Raw genomic sequence first — 15,252 nt, 5'->3', positions numbered from 1 at the left:
AGAAGGGAAGAATGAAAGAATGTGTGGGTAGTGGTAAATTAGCAGGAGCTTTCTGGCTCACGGAGGCTGTTTTCCCTGCATGTCAGCAGTTAAGAAAGAAGAAAGGAGAGTAGAGCATAGTAAAGTAGAAAAGCTTTTGTATAAAACTGAGGAGAATGGGGGAGCCTGGGTGGCCCAGTTGTTTAAGTGTCCGACTTCAGTTCAGGTCACGATCTCAGCGTTTGTGAGTTCCAGCCCCCTGTTGGGCTCTGTGCTGACAGCTCTGAGCCCGGAGCCTGCTTCGGATTCTGTCTCCCTCTCTCTCTGACCCTCCCCCACTCGTGCTCTCTCTGTCTCTCTCTCTCAAAAGTAAATAAACTTAAAAAAAGAGAACTGTGGAGAATGGAAGACAAATTTCTAGAAAAATACATAAAAGTTGCATCTCAGAGTGGAGGGCTCAGCTGAGGTCATCATCCCAGATTTTTGCCCCATCCCCTTGGTTGGCAGCACCTCCTCTGACGCCCTCCCAGAGGACTTCGGCACGCCTCCCTCGCTCTTCCTTTTTACTTTTACCTTCCAAGAAGAGGATTAACTCCAGGTGGTGAGGATTTCATGTTGTATTTTCCATCTTTTTTAAAGAAAGTATATCAATTTAAAAGTGAGATTGTTTTCAGCATGACCAAATCAGATATAATACTGTCTGATTCAAGTCTCAATGAACTTTTTTTAGTCAGCATGGCTTGAATGTGCTGAAAATGACTTAATGATGATGCATCTTACCAAACCTTTGCACTCATACCTGTAGACACAGCGAGGGAAGAAAACACAGCGAAGGAAGTAGAAACCCCAGGAATTTCACTCTAAACTAGCTGCATGTTGCTAGGAAAAATATTGTTTGTGGTCATGACCAATATGAATAAATGTTCAAGTGGCACTCTTGATTTTTCTGTCTCCCTCCTCCTTTCCTCTCCTTCAGCTGGACCCTTCTGTTTCCAAGATACCTTCTAGTCTGAGTCTTTGCTGCTCAATTGGGTGTCTCCAGTACTGACTGAGGTTGCCTGGCAACATGACCAATAGAACATTCACCAGCCTGTGTGGCAGCTCTATTTTTTGGTTCGCAGGTGGGGGATTTGGATAGAACTGTATGAGGTTTCCGCTTTGCAATTCTGTTTGATTTCAGTGAGCATCTAATGAAGTTTATTATTTACAATATCATTATTATAGTTTATTGCATTATTCAGCATTGTACAGAGGTTTTTATTTGTCATCATAATTGTTAATACTTCCTGCAAATTTATAAGATTGGAACTGTGCTTCAAAATACTTAATTACTTTTTGGAGGCTTATTAGCATAAAGACAAAATTTTTTTTAAATATTAAAAACCAAAAGGTGATTGACAGGGAGAGAAGTACAGGCAACTTCTTGGGGATTGGTTCTATATCTTGGTCTGGGTAGTAGTAACACAAGTGTGTAGCTATGTAAAAAGTACAGATATACCAATCTGTATACTTAATATTAGTGCACTTTGCACACTTTAATATACATACGGCATTTTTTGAGAGTTTTAAAAAGTAGTGACAAGATGAATAAATATACATACGCATATAGAAACAGAAGCTATATAAGCTTGATAACATTTTAGTTTGGGAATAAAAATAATCCCCAGGTTTTTATCACGGAACAGAGTATCTTCTTAAAGACTGGGCATCGCTACTGCATTTAATCACTTTAACAATAGAGACTATTTGGCCATATGGCAACCATGCTTTAACTAATAACTTGCTATTTATAGAAAAGGAGCTTTAACTGTCAATTCAGATGGGCAAATTGAGGAGAGCAGACAGCACTAATAGCCACACACTGCAAAAGATTTGCTATTTGCTTCAGCCACACTGGAACAAAGCAGAATGCCTCAGATACAAAGATCACGTCCAGAAATTTATCTCAAGAAGACACTTCATGCACAAAGTCATAGATATGCCTTGCTAGTCTGGTTTCTGAAGTGTCTAAGACCAATAACATCCTACAACGTAATGTGTACAGAAAAATAGATTTGCAAAATGTAACATAAAGTTAAAAAGAGAGGTCTGGGGCACCTGGGTGGCTCAATCAGCCGAGCATCGGACTCTTGATTTTGGCTCAGGTCATGATCTCACACTTTCCTGGGTTGGGGTCCTGTGTTAGGCTCTGTGCTGGTAGCAGGGAGCCTGCTTGAGATTCTTTCCCTCTCTCTCTGCCTCTCCCCTGCTCACACTCTCTGGTTCTCTCTCAAAAGAAATAAATAAACTTAACAAAATAATGAAAAGTAAAATAAAACAGAAGTCCTTAGTCACTTTATTTCCTTGCATTTTATTTATAACATTTTATTGTACAATCTCCATGTTACAGAATGTGGGCATTTTTCTGTTCTTTACCCACTGGACTTTCTAAAGAGCTTAACATTGAGGGGCCTCCTGGATGGCTCAGTTGGTTAAGCCTCAAACTTCAGCTCAGGTCATGATTTCATGGTTCATGGGTTTGAGCCCCTCATTGGGCTCAGTGCTGACAGCTGGAGCCTGGAGCCTGCTTCAGATTCTGTGTCTCCCTCTCTGCCCTTCCCCTGCTCATTCTCTCATTCTCTCTCTCTCTCTCTCTCTCTCTCTCTCTCAAAAATAAATAAACATTAAAAAAATTTTTTTAAGAGTTTAGCATTGAAATTATGCAATTTTTCAAAGTACTTTCACACTGTTCTTATTTCATTTGATCCTCATCATGCCCTTAATATATATTGCCCATTTTATAAATGAGCAATCTAAGGCACAGAGAATTTAAGTGACTTTCCCAAAGTGACACACTTTCTCTAAGCAAGCAATCTCCACAACCAGAACTGGAAGCCAGTTTTCTAAATACACAACACCATGTTGTTGTTCAGTTAATACCTACTTTTCATTTCAGAACTGGCAAAACTTCACAACAAAGCCAGTTCCTGTAAAAATTCAACTGTGATTCAAGTAATTAAGCCTTTATCATTTTATTTGATGATCTTTAGGATGTTTCTTTTGACAAGAGGCTATGTCTGGGGCAAGGAGAACTGTATAGAATCATGGTGTTTTAAAGCTGTCACATAGGTGGTGGAGGTCAGTTCAGCTACCTAACTGCTTTGTCAGCTGACAAAACTGAGGTCCAGAGGGTTAGAATGACTTTCACAAGTTTCATAACTTAATGGTAGAATTCAAACCGGAAGTCATCTTATCCGTCTCTTGGTTCGACATTACATAAAGTGCTGCTATCAGAAACCTAAATTTTGAGCAATATTTCACTATGGTTCAAAGTATAAAAATGATAGACTTAAAGGGCAGAAGTGGAGACTCTCAATCCCATCTAAAAGATAAAGCTTCATCCAAGAAAAACAAGGTAAATTGCCTTCCTGCCCTATCAATCAGTATTAGGCTTGGATAAACTCTGTCCTCCCTTAAATAACTGAATCTAATGTTAATATAAGATGAGTAATATAAAACATACTATTTATTGATCCTTTCCTATGTGACAGACCCTTTGCATATATTATCATATTCTATCCTCACCAAAATGTTTTAAGATACTAATTATCATACCCCTTTACAACTGAGAAAGTAGAACAAGTTAGGATAAGAACCTTGGCTCAAGGTCACATAACTAGCAATTTGCAGAGCTGAGATCAGAACCCAGAGTTCAACATCTCTGTTTTATGATAGAATCTGTGCATTTTAACGCACATCATCCTGCTTCAGAAATTAGATTACCAGAATGCATTTTGCCCATCTTCTAATTGTGAGTGAGATTGCTAAGAGCCCACCAAATAGCTATCATCGTCTCCCCTACTAGGGACGTATTCAGAGCCATTGTGTGTGCAGCAAAACTACTATACACATCAGCTACTTTTGCAACAAAGAGTAATGATGCTTTGGTAGAAAATATTGGGTAGAGTTTACACAGAATTTCCTTGAAGAAAGCTAAATCAGCTGGTAGCATGCCCCTTTGCTATTGCAGTATTTTTTTTTTCCATTCTTGCTGCATAGAATACAAATACAACTGATGGCTGTGCTCCAGTAATCATGTTAAACCACTGGAAAACCCTTGAGGATGAAGTCATATGACCAAGATGGTAGAATAGGACTACAGAAGGAGACTAGATTCTCTAATGAACAAGGTACCACAATCCCAGCTCCACAATGCCAGTGGCCAGAGTTCCTTTTGCAGGAAAAAACTTGAACTTCACCTTATTTAAAACAATGAAATCTTGCTACACATAATCTGTTGAGCTTCAATTGCTCACAAAACAGTGATAGCAACAACTCACTTTTGTGTGGAAATGCTACTGAAGATAGCATTAATTTGAGATTTCCAGTAATTGCCAACTAAGTAATGTAAAGGAAAAAACTCATCTTGCTTTGGAACACTTGAAAAGTTGAGTTAAAATATATGTGAAAAAATGCAGTTTTGCTTCTAATACTTTGAAAGTTGAAAGCCACCAGAGAATATTGCTCTTAGCCTAACAGTAAGAAAAGGCCAGATAATCTACAAAATAATAACTTTTCTTGAGCTCATAAGGGAGCTGGAGTTGCAAGGCAAAGAGATTAACCAAATTTCAAAGGGTAACAGTCATTCTGAGGAGAGACAGGACATATGAGCCTTTTTACCTTTGATAGAACATGAGAGGAACAGGTGCTCATTATGAAAGAAGGTAAGAAGAAAATAGCTAAAATTGTAACAAATACTTGAAGGCCAGAATGGGTCACCAGAACAATATAGACACCCTGGGATCACCCAGACACAAAGGAATATGCATTCATGTGTAAGCATTTTTTTTTTTTCAGACGTCTACCAGCTGCTTAGCAGAAAGACTGAGGTCAAGGCAGGAGACCAGAAAAAGCACTTTGGTGTCACAAAAACACAAAATCTTTTCTGATTCCCCAGACCCTTCTCTAATGCAAAGCAAAACTTAGCCTTTTAGGACACAAAGCAGAGATCTGCTACCACTGGGGGAAGAACAGGAACCTCTTCCACCAAAGAACCCCACAGAGACAAGTAAAAGTTTGGGCGGGCACCATGGGAGGAATGGGCAGGAATGCGGAAAGAGCCATTCTCCTAAGTTCCAGATGCGCAAGGCATGTCTAAGGTTAAGACTGGAGGAAAGGAACCCGGGACCCTTCTGCACCCACCAGGAGCACTATTCTTGGTAACAAGCAATAGCGCTCTGCCACTTGGGAGTACAAGGGTGCAACAAGAACTTTGCTATGGAAGCATGGGACACATCCTAAAAGAGGGAAGGGTAAAGAACAAATAAGAAATCCTCTGGCACTCTAGGTCCCACAGTAAGCCCAAGAAAGCAGCAGCTCTGCTTCTGGAACGTGACATCTGTGAAAAAAACAATCAATCAATATAAATCATCAGATTAACAAAGTAAAAACAGAAAAATTGGGTGCCTGGGTGGCTCAGTCGATTGAGCATCCGACTTCGGCTCAGGTCATGATTTTCCAGTCTGTGGGTTAGAGCCCCATGTGGGGCTCTGTGCTGACAGCTCTCGGAGCCCGGAGCCTACTTCAGATTCTGTATCTCTTTCTCTTTCTGCCCCTCCCTGGCTCATGCTCTGTTTCTCTATCTCTCAAAAATAAATAAACATTAAAAAAATGTTTAAATCATTTGATAATCTCAATAGATACAAAGGAAGCATTTGATAAAATTCAAAACCCAGTTGTGATTAAAAATCCCAGCAAAACAAGAGAAAAATAAATTTCTCTATCTAATGTATGATATTTATCAAAAATTAGTACAGTAAACAGCATTCTTAACAGTAAATTGGTGACAGTATTGCCTTTGACTCGGGAATAAGAGCAGAATGTCCACTCTTCCCACTTCTTTCATTCAGCATTGCTCTGGACATTGCAGCCAATTGAATAAAATATGAAAAAGAAAAGTGTAAAGCTTGAAAAGTATTAAATAATATTATCTGTGATCAGAGAAAACATAGCTCTTTATATAGAAAATCCAAAAGAACCTATTGAAAATATTAGAATTAATAAGTGAGTTTATGATCTGCTGCAGGCAAGCTCAATATTTAAAACAAACTCTATTAAAGGAACAAAAAGAAAATAAGGTTTTAAAATTAGATAATATATAAGAATATCTGACTGCATAAAACATCTAGGACAAATTAACTACAAAGTATAAGACATATATGATTGAGACAAATTAAAAAGACCTAAACAAATGAAGTATATATACTGATTTAAAAAGTCAATCAGATTTAAAAAGTCAATATTTTAAGCATACTAATTTAATGTTCACAGATTTAAAAAGTCAATATTTTAAGCATACTAATTCTTTAAAAATATACTTAACAATAGATTGAATGCAATTCCAACTAAAATCCCAACAATTATTTTTTGTGTGTCAAACTTGACAGAATAATTCTAAAATTTGTATGAAATAAGGCAAGGTCAAGAACCCTGGAATAAAAACATAGTGAGGAAACTTGTTTTAATAGATAATATAAATAATTTAAAAATGACAATAGTTAAAATAGTGGCTTAATTAGAAAGAAGAAATTAATAGCCCAAATAAAAGTAATAGTAGGCCCCCAAAACACAGACATATACAGCACTTAATTTATGATAAAGATGGCATTTGAGAGCAGTGGGCAAAGAGAGGAATTTTCAGCATGATTCTGTAACAACTAGATATCCAGCTGGAAGAAAAAATAGGACTTGACTTCTACCTCAAACCAGCCACAAAAATAAATTTAAAGGAAATGATCTAAATGTAAAGAGGCAAAAATATGATTACAATTAAAATTAGAAACTTTTCCTCATCAAAAACTCCATTAAGAAATTGAGAAAGTTGGGGCATCTGGGTGGCTCAACCTGTTAAGCACCCAACTCTTAGTTTCAATTCAGGTTGTAATCTCACAATTCATGAGAGCTGTCAGCACAGAGCCTGCTTGGGATTCTCTCCCTCCCTCTCTCCCTCCCTCCTTTTCTCTGTCTCTTTCTCTCTCTCTCTCTCCCTGCCACCCCCAAATAAATAAATTAACTTTAAATAAAAGAAAAAAGACATTGAAAAAACAAGTCACAGAGAAGAAAAGGTATTTGCAATATGTAATTGAAAGGGGACCCAATTCAAATACAATTAACTTCTGCATATTAACAATAAAAAAATCAACACACTAGAAAAGTAGGCAAGACACTTGAACAGGCAACTTACAGACAATAATATCTATATGGCAATTAAACTCATAACAAAACCACATTTACAATAGGGAAATGTAAACTCTGTTCTCATCAGAATGGCTACAACTAAAAAGACTATACCAAGCATGGATACAGATGAAACGAAGGGAACTCTCGTACGCTACTGACTACAATGTAATTAGTGTAACTACTTTGGAAAACTGTTTAACAGTATCTACTAAAATTGAAAAGTTGTATTCGATATAACTGAGCAATTTCATCACTAACAGTAATGCATGGATATGTACAGCAAAACATATTTAAAAGAATGTTCATAGCAGCACTATTAATAACTGCCCAAACCCAGAAATAGCTCAAATGTCCATCAACAATACATGGATAATTACTCTGTAGTATTTTTCTACAATGGCACACTACCTAGCAATGAAAATTAATGAATCACACAAAAACATTAATGAAACTTAGATATATAAATTCAGGAATGCATGTTGTATGACTTACATATATAGATTTAAAAAATCAAGCTAAACTAACATTTTGTATTTAGGGATGCATGATAAAATGTTAAAACTGCAATGGACAAGCAAGGAAGTGATCACGAAAGTCATGAAAAAGTTATCCTTATGGAATTGATGGAAGAGGAGTAATGTTTAGAGGCAAAACAACAGGATTTTTGAGATGCAGAAAATATTCTATTTCTTTTTTTGTAAGTTTATTTATTTACTTTGAGAGAGAGAGAGAGAGAGAGAGAGAGAGAGAGAGAGAGAGAGAACATCTGTGAGCAGGGGAGGGGCAGAGAGAGAGGGAGGGAGAGAATCCCAAGCAGGCTCCATGCTGTCAGTGCACAGCCTGAAAAAAGAGGCTCCATCTCACAAATGGTGAGATCATGACCTGAGTTGAAATCAAGATTCAGACACTTAACTGACTGAGCCCCCTGGGTGTTCCAGAAAATGTTCTATTTCTTGATCTGCACAATGAAGTTACATGGGTCTTTGCTTGTAAAGTTCATTGTTTTGTGCTCGTAATGCATAAAAATTCACAGTAAACACATGCAAAATGTCAATAATTGTGGAATTAAATCTTATAAATTTAAAATTATGATAAATGAGATAGAGTTCCATGAACATAAGTAACATATATTGAGAATTTACTATGTGTCAGGGACCACTGTAAGTGCTTTATCTTTTTTTTGTTGTTTTTAAATTTTTTAAGTTTATTTATTTATTTTGAGAGACACAGTGATGGCACTAGTAGGAGATGGCCAGAGGCGGGGCGGGGAGAGAGAGAGAGAGAGAGAGAGAGAGAGAGAGAGAGAGAGAGAATCCCAAGCAATCTCTGTGCTGCCATCACAGAGCCCAATGCAGGGCTTGAACCCATGAACCATGAGATCATGACCTGAGCCAAAACCAAGAGCCAGACACTTAACCGACTGAGCCACCCAAGGGTCCCTGTAGGTGTTTTACCTTATTTAACTTTCACAATTATTCAGAAAACATACTACTTCTCCTATCACATTTCAAAGGTGAAGAAACTGAGGCCAGAGAGCTTACATACTTGACACACGAAAAGTCACACAGCTAAGGTCGCATAGCTAAAATCTCACATTACAAAAGTCACATGGCTAAAGACGCCTCATTCTGGGATCTGAACCCATGCAACGGTATGGTTCTGAGGGCCAGGCTTTTAAGCAGCATATTATGCTACTTCTCCAATATAGGAAAAGAGAGATACTCTCTATGTTGGGTGTTAGTTTTTTTCCCTTGTCAAAATTATTGTTTAGTATGATGGTAAACTAACTCTAAAATATTGGTCTTTCATGCACCCAAGATATTTAATCTTTAATTTAGCACTCTATCCTTGTTTCAGTTTAAGCTCTGCTAAGGAAGGAAGACAAATCATATTAAGATGACATATTTACTATTCTAATTTATAATTGAGCAATATCATAAATTACACTGTTCCTGTTGCCCAGCATAGGAATGAATGTATCTAAAAGATTCATCACTAACCATAAGGGACACTTCTCCCTAAAAGTCAGAAGATGTTTCTCCCTACCCCAAAGACTTAACTGAAGAAGGGGCAAACCCTGAAGAAAAACAAAACAAAACAAAACAAAATAAAACAAAATAAACAAACAAATAACAACTATTTATCTGACTATTGGTAACATCATTTTCCAGTTCATTCAACCTGGAAAACTCAGTTATTTTTTACAGAAATGATGTGCAGTGGTTACAGATTCTGGAGCTTGACTTAACACGTTCAAGTGTCACCGTGGCTATTTTCTAGCTATTTAACCAACAACAATTTACTTGGCTAAATTCTGCCTCAGTTTTCTCTTGTGCAAAATGGGGATGACATCAGTATCTACCTCTCAGAGTTGTCTGATATAAAATTAAATGACAAATATAAGTTATTTAAAACAGAGTCTGTTACACAGCAAATACCACACAAGGGATTCTGGTTATTAGTACTGCCTGTCCCCATCTCCTTCAAAGCCTCACCTCCATCTAGTCCTTGTCTCCATTCCCACTGCTGCTACCTCAGGTCTTACCCTCCACTCTTATTCTTATACTGCTCTATTTTCCTAAAATTTGTTATCTTATCTACAAGTCTTCCAACTGGAATCCATTGTGAAGACACCACCAGGCTAGTATTCAAATAGAAATTTTTGTTCACATGATTGGCCTTCCCAAAATATTCTTTGTTTTTTTTTTCTATTGCCTACCAATTAAATTCAAAGTTCTAAATGTGTTTATCACTATTTCCTACAGCCTAGCCCCAGCCTTAATTTTCCAGTGTTATCTGTTTTGAGACCAACACAGGAAACTTATCCTGCTGCCTAATTAATGTCAAGTATGCCACTTCAATTCTAAGCTCTTTTATGCCATTTCCTTGACTTCTCAGTGAACATTTTCCACCTGCACCAAGATCTAGTGCAAATGCAACCTCCATGATGAAATCTTGAGCGAATGCTGTTCAGAATTAAACCTTTCTTAAATCTCCTCTAATGCTTTATTCTTTTTCACGTATAGGGACTTGTTTTTTTATTATTTCTCAAATTATTTAAATGGCTTTATCAATTCGATTACTTTAGGCCATTCTCCTGACACCATATCCTAATATCACATCCTTCGTTTATGCCTGTGCCTATGTTATTTCCTTAAATTGAACACAGAATTTTCTTGAGTCATTTTTGTCTTTCCCTCCTACTTGCTGCCCTAGTACTAAACCAGCACGGTGTTTCTCTAATAATATTAGCAGAGCATGCAATTAATATCTATTGAATGAAGTGAAATATTATCACTAACTGTAATCACTAGCTTTGTTTTTCAGAGACCAAACACGAAAATTGAAAGGAGAAGCATTCTGTAAGTCCTCTATTCTCAAAACCAACAGTAGTGTGAGAACACAGAGTGACCTATTCTCTCTTAGGGCAATAATATTTTAAATACCAGTAAGTTCGAAAATATCCCTCAGGTAAAATGTTGCTGGCAGTTTGTTTCAAGAAGTTACGTGTAAAAGGACTGGGGTCAGTGGATGGTTGAAATGGAAAAAGATGAAGATCACCAAAGAGATGGAAAGGGAAAGTACCAGTGTGGTCAGTGTGGTGTCGTAAGCACGCCCCTCAGTGATGACACACTTTACGAGGACAAATAGGGAGGGCGATAATTAAGTCTAGCTAAACTCTTCATTCCATCGCATGAAATGGAGGGAGAACTGCAGGAAAACAGTGTGGTTCGGCATTTCAAATTCTGAGGAGAAGCATTAGATACGGTCTCTGCCTTAGAGACGGAACTGTTTCACTTTTTAAGTTTTCTTTACACAAGCAGCATTTTTTAAAGGCGATTTGTTTCAGATTGCCAAGTGGTCCCATTAGCAATATGTAACAGCGAGAAACTTAGCATGTCTGATTTCATACTGCTATTTCCTTTGCTGCTGTGATATATAGTTTAGTAATTCTGCTTAGCCCTGTATGTAGGCACGTTGCAGCTAAGATCCGCAGAAACTACTCTTTACCCAAAACCTACTTCACCCAGAAGATAAGGAAGTACAGAAATGATTATTCTATGATTAAGACTTACAGGAATGGCATGACCAGACTCCTGTACACAAAGATGAACTGAGCAAGGACAAAGAAGTTACATGACCTTTCTTGGATTTCTACAGATATTAGCCACCGTTTGACTCCAACTCCTTTCTACCATCCCCTTTTGCTCATGTACAAGCAGCTCAAATTCTATGCTGAGGGAAGATGCTTCTCTGGGATGGTGGTCTGCCATTTCCTCAGTTTGCTGTCTTTCTGAATAAAGTCGCTTTCCTTGCCCGAACCCCTTGCCTCTTGACTTACCGCCTGTCCTGTGGGAGCAGAATAAGCTTGGGCTGGGTTACAAATGAAAGGCAATTATCATTTATTTTAGTTGAAATTCAATAATCAACTACTTATATACTAAAGAATTCTTATGTATGATCTGAGGTTTGGGAGCAGTGTTTTTATGCAAATAAAAGAAAGTTACATCAACCACAAATTTTCAGTCCTTAACACTCAGGTGAAAAGTATAAAGAAACAGGAATTTAGAATTGGATCAGCCTCAAAGCTTCATTGCCATGAATGATAGATTGAAACTTCCTATTGTGCATTTTCCTCAAACAAAACAATGGGGACAATAACATACCTACTTCGTCATATTATTGCTTAGATTAAGTGAGATACTGAATGCAAAGTACATGGGATAGAGTAAATACTTAATAAATTTTGTTTTTGTCCACATGGCTTCAATGTCCATAAATTGTTTCATAAAGCATCAGATGAGATTATGACCTCAAGTTAACTGACCATCATTTCAACTATTTTCTTTACTTTATATCTGTAAGTTTGCCCTGTCTCTTTCAAAATAAGCATTTCAGACTCTGGAAACACTTCACACTGCCTCTTGTTTTCTCCAAAAAGCACACACGTTTCAGCCTAGATATACAAACAACACACAATAGGATATATATGTGTGCTGATTTTATATACTGTATATTTACATGGTGATTACCTAAATGGTTTGTTTCTTCACTAAAAGTTAAAAGATGTCTACATTTATAAAGAAGGCTGGGGGCGCCTGGGTGGCTCTGTTGGTTGAGCATCCGACTTCGGGCTCAGGTCACGATCTCGCGGTCCGTGAGTTCGAGCCCCGCGTCGGGCTCTGGGCTGATGGCTCAGAGCCTGGAGCCTGTTTCAGATTCTGTGTCTCCCTCTCTCTGACCCTCCCCCGTTCATGCTCTGTCTCTCTCTGTCTCAAAAATAAATAAACATAAACAAAATTAAAAAAAAAAAAGAAGGCTGAACTTTAGTTTCTTTTGGCACATGTCAATCAACAGTATTCACTGAGCACTTTTGTGGTGTACTTTATGTAACGTTAGGATGCTTATTAACAAATATACTTAAATTGAATTATCAACTTGCTTTGTACCTGGAATTGTGCTATACTTTACATGTGTTAACACACTACAAACGAAATAGTTCCTAATCTTACATCCATTTTATTTTTTTATATTAAATGTAATTTATTGTCAAATTGTTTTCCATACAACACCCAGTGCTCATCCCAACAGCTGCCCTCCTCAATGCCCATCACCCACTTTCCCCTCCCTCCCACCCCCATCAACCCTCAGTTTGTTCTCAGTATTTAACAGTCTCTTTTTTTAAAAAATTTTTTTCTTTTCAACGTTTATTTATTTTTGGGACAGAGAGAGACAGAGCATGAACGGGGGAGGGGCAGAGAGAGAGGGAGACACAGAATCGGAAACAGGCTCCAGGCTCCGAGCCATCAGCCCAAAGCCCGACGCGGGGCTCGAACTCACGGACCGTGAGATCGTGACCTGGCTGAAGTCGAACGCTTAACCGACTGCGCCACCCAGGCGCCCCTTTAACAGTCTCTTATGGTTTGCTTCCATCCCTTTCTGTAACTTTTTCCCCCTTCCCCTCCCCCATGGTCTTCTGTTAAGTTTCTCAGAATCCACATGAGTGAAAACATATGGTATCTGTCTTTCTCTGCCTGACTTATTTTACTTAGCATAATACCCTCCGGTTCCATCTAATCTTACATCCATTTTAAAGAAACATTAAGTATTTTTTTTGAGAGAGAGGGAAAGAGCAAGCAAGGGAGAGAGGTGTGTGTGGGGGAGAGAGAGAGAGAGAGAGAGAGAGAGCAGAGCCAGACATGGGGTTCGATCCCACAAACCTGGGATCATGACCTGAGCCAAAATTGAGAGTCAGACCCTCAAATGACTATGCCACCCAGGTGCCCCGAGACGTTAAGTAATTTGTTCAGTCATACATCTAATAAGTGATAAATCCAGTATTTAAAGCCAGGTGGTCTGAATTCCTAAACATACTCTAGACTACTTTTTTAAAGTAGTTATATCGGGAGACAACATAAAAACATCAATGCTACCATTATTGTTTCTACATTTTTTTTGGAAATTCTACTTTAGAACTGTCTTCCTAAACATCTCACTTCATCAAACAAGGAACGCAAGCATGTAAAATCTAGGAGTCTGATTCTGTGGTCCCTCCAAACTCTGAAAATAATAACAGGCTTTAATTTTATTGGGTTGTTTTTTTTTGTTTTAATGAATGAGAGAAAACTCTTGAAGAACTTCAGAATACTAATTCTAAACCTGTTTTTTGTTTTTGTTTTTGTTTTTGTTTGTTTGTTTTTATCAAAGATTACCTTAGGTGATTTTTTTCAGGACCTACATTTTCATTTATTTCACACCAGTTCAAAGCAGTCCAAGCTTGGGGTGTGTGGGTGGCTCTGTCGTTAAAACCTCCCAACTTCAGCTCAGGTTGTGATCTCCTGGTTCATGGGTTCGAGCCCCATGTCGGGCTCTGTGCTGACAGCTCAGAGCCTGGAGTCTGCTTCAGATTCTCTGTCCCCCTCTCTCCCTGCCCCTCCCCTTCTCTCTCTCTCTCAAAAATAAATAAACATTAAAAAAATTTTTTAAAGCATTCCAAGTTGGACTGGAGATTGGAAAGCATCATTTGACAAGAAAGCAATGACATGATAGACAATACAGAAAAAAATACATTTTCAGAATAATGCTTAAACAAAACAGAAATATAAATAAATTATCAGAACACGTTTAAACTCTTAAATATTCAGCCTCTTAGATAGGTTATTTAACTGTCTAGATTAATAGTTGGAGACCATATTTTCTGAAAAGTCTTGGTTCAAAGCCCAGATTCACCACTTTGAAAAGATGTTGAGTAAGGTAGTAAAACTTCTCAGGTCTCAGGTTTATTTATAAAATGAGGATAAAAATAATAATCTTAAAATATTTCAGGGAGAATTATAGGCAACACACATAAGTTACCTGATTCACAGTAAATCTTAATACTGGGCCAATCTTAATACTTAATTTAATACTCTTTTTTAAAATTTCCGTATCAGCACTGGTTAATAACACCTGCTTTCTACACTCCACTCAACTTATGATCAAGAGAAAAACATCTCATTTAAATATAAGTGAGAAATACCATGTGCAAGTTATATAAGTAGAACAATAGTAAAATTTGTCATCAGAAATCTTGAATTTATACAACTTAATTCAGACTAGCAAACAGCTCATCAAATTTTTTATCTTTTATATACATTTTGCCTCAATATTCACAAATATCAAGAACCATAAATAGAAATGTGTTCTTTTATGACTGCCAAATTCATTCAGCATGACTGCAATTGAGTGGAAAAATAAAAATACATATTACTTACTGTATGTGGCGTTTGGCAATTTCAAAATGATTTGCAAACATTCATCTTCAAAATACTCCTACAAAATGCATCTGTGAAGAAAAAAAAATCCAAATGAGTAAGCGATTTGCCAAGGTCACAGAAAAACTAATCCAGACCAACAGAAACTTAGACAATACATAAACATACTGAGATAAGGTTTTGCAAAATATAGTTTATACACCTAGGAAAGTATAATGGGCTGATGAACAGAAATATTCCCAACTGTATGCAAATATCCCGTATTTAAGTCAAAGATAATACTCTTAAGAGGTGAGAAGAG

General features: G+C 37.4%; 1 protein-coding gene across 4 annotated transcripts in view; it reads right to left on the bottom strand.

Annotated features, from left to right (window-relative positions):
- The window catches only part of GALNT13 (polypeptide N-acetylgalactosaminyltransferase 13), a 555,198-nt gene that overhangs the window by 502,445 nt on the left and 37,501 nt on the right, over positions 1-15,252 (bottom strand). For all 4 annotated transcript variants that reach the window (XM_040475110.1, XM_040475113.1, XM_040475109.1 and 1 more), the window contains exon 2: positions 14,952-15,022. The gene's annotated coding sequence lies outside the window, so the exon portion shown is untranslated. The remainder of the gene's footprint in view (positions 1-14,951; positions 15,023-15,252) is intronic.

Source organism: Herpailurus yagouaroundi, unplaced genomic scaffold, assembly GCF_014898765.1.
Source record: "Herpailurus yagouaroundi ecotype Mexico unplaced genomic scaffold, PumYag 140, whole genome shotgun sequence".
In the NCBI taxonomy this organism is placed as follows: domain Eukaryota; kingdom Metazoa; phylum Chordata; class Mammalia; order Carnivora; family Felidae; genus Herpailurus; species Herpailurus yagouaroundi.
The sequence above is the reverse complement of the archived record's forward strand: the minus strand, read 5'-3'. Positions and strand labels throughout refer to the sequence as shown.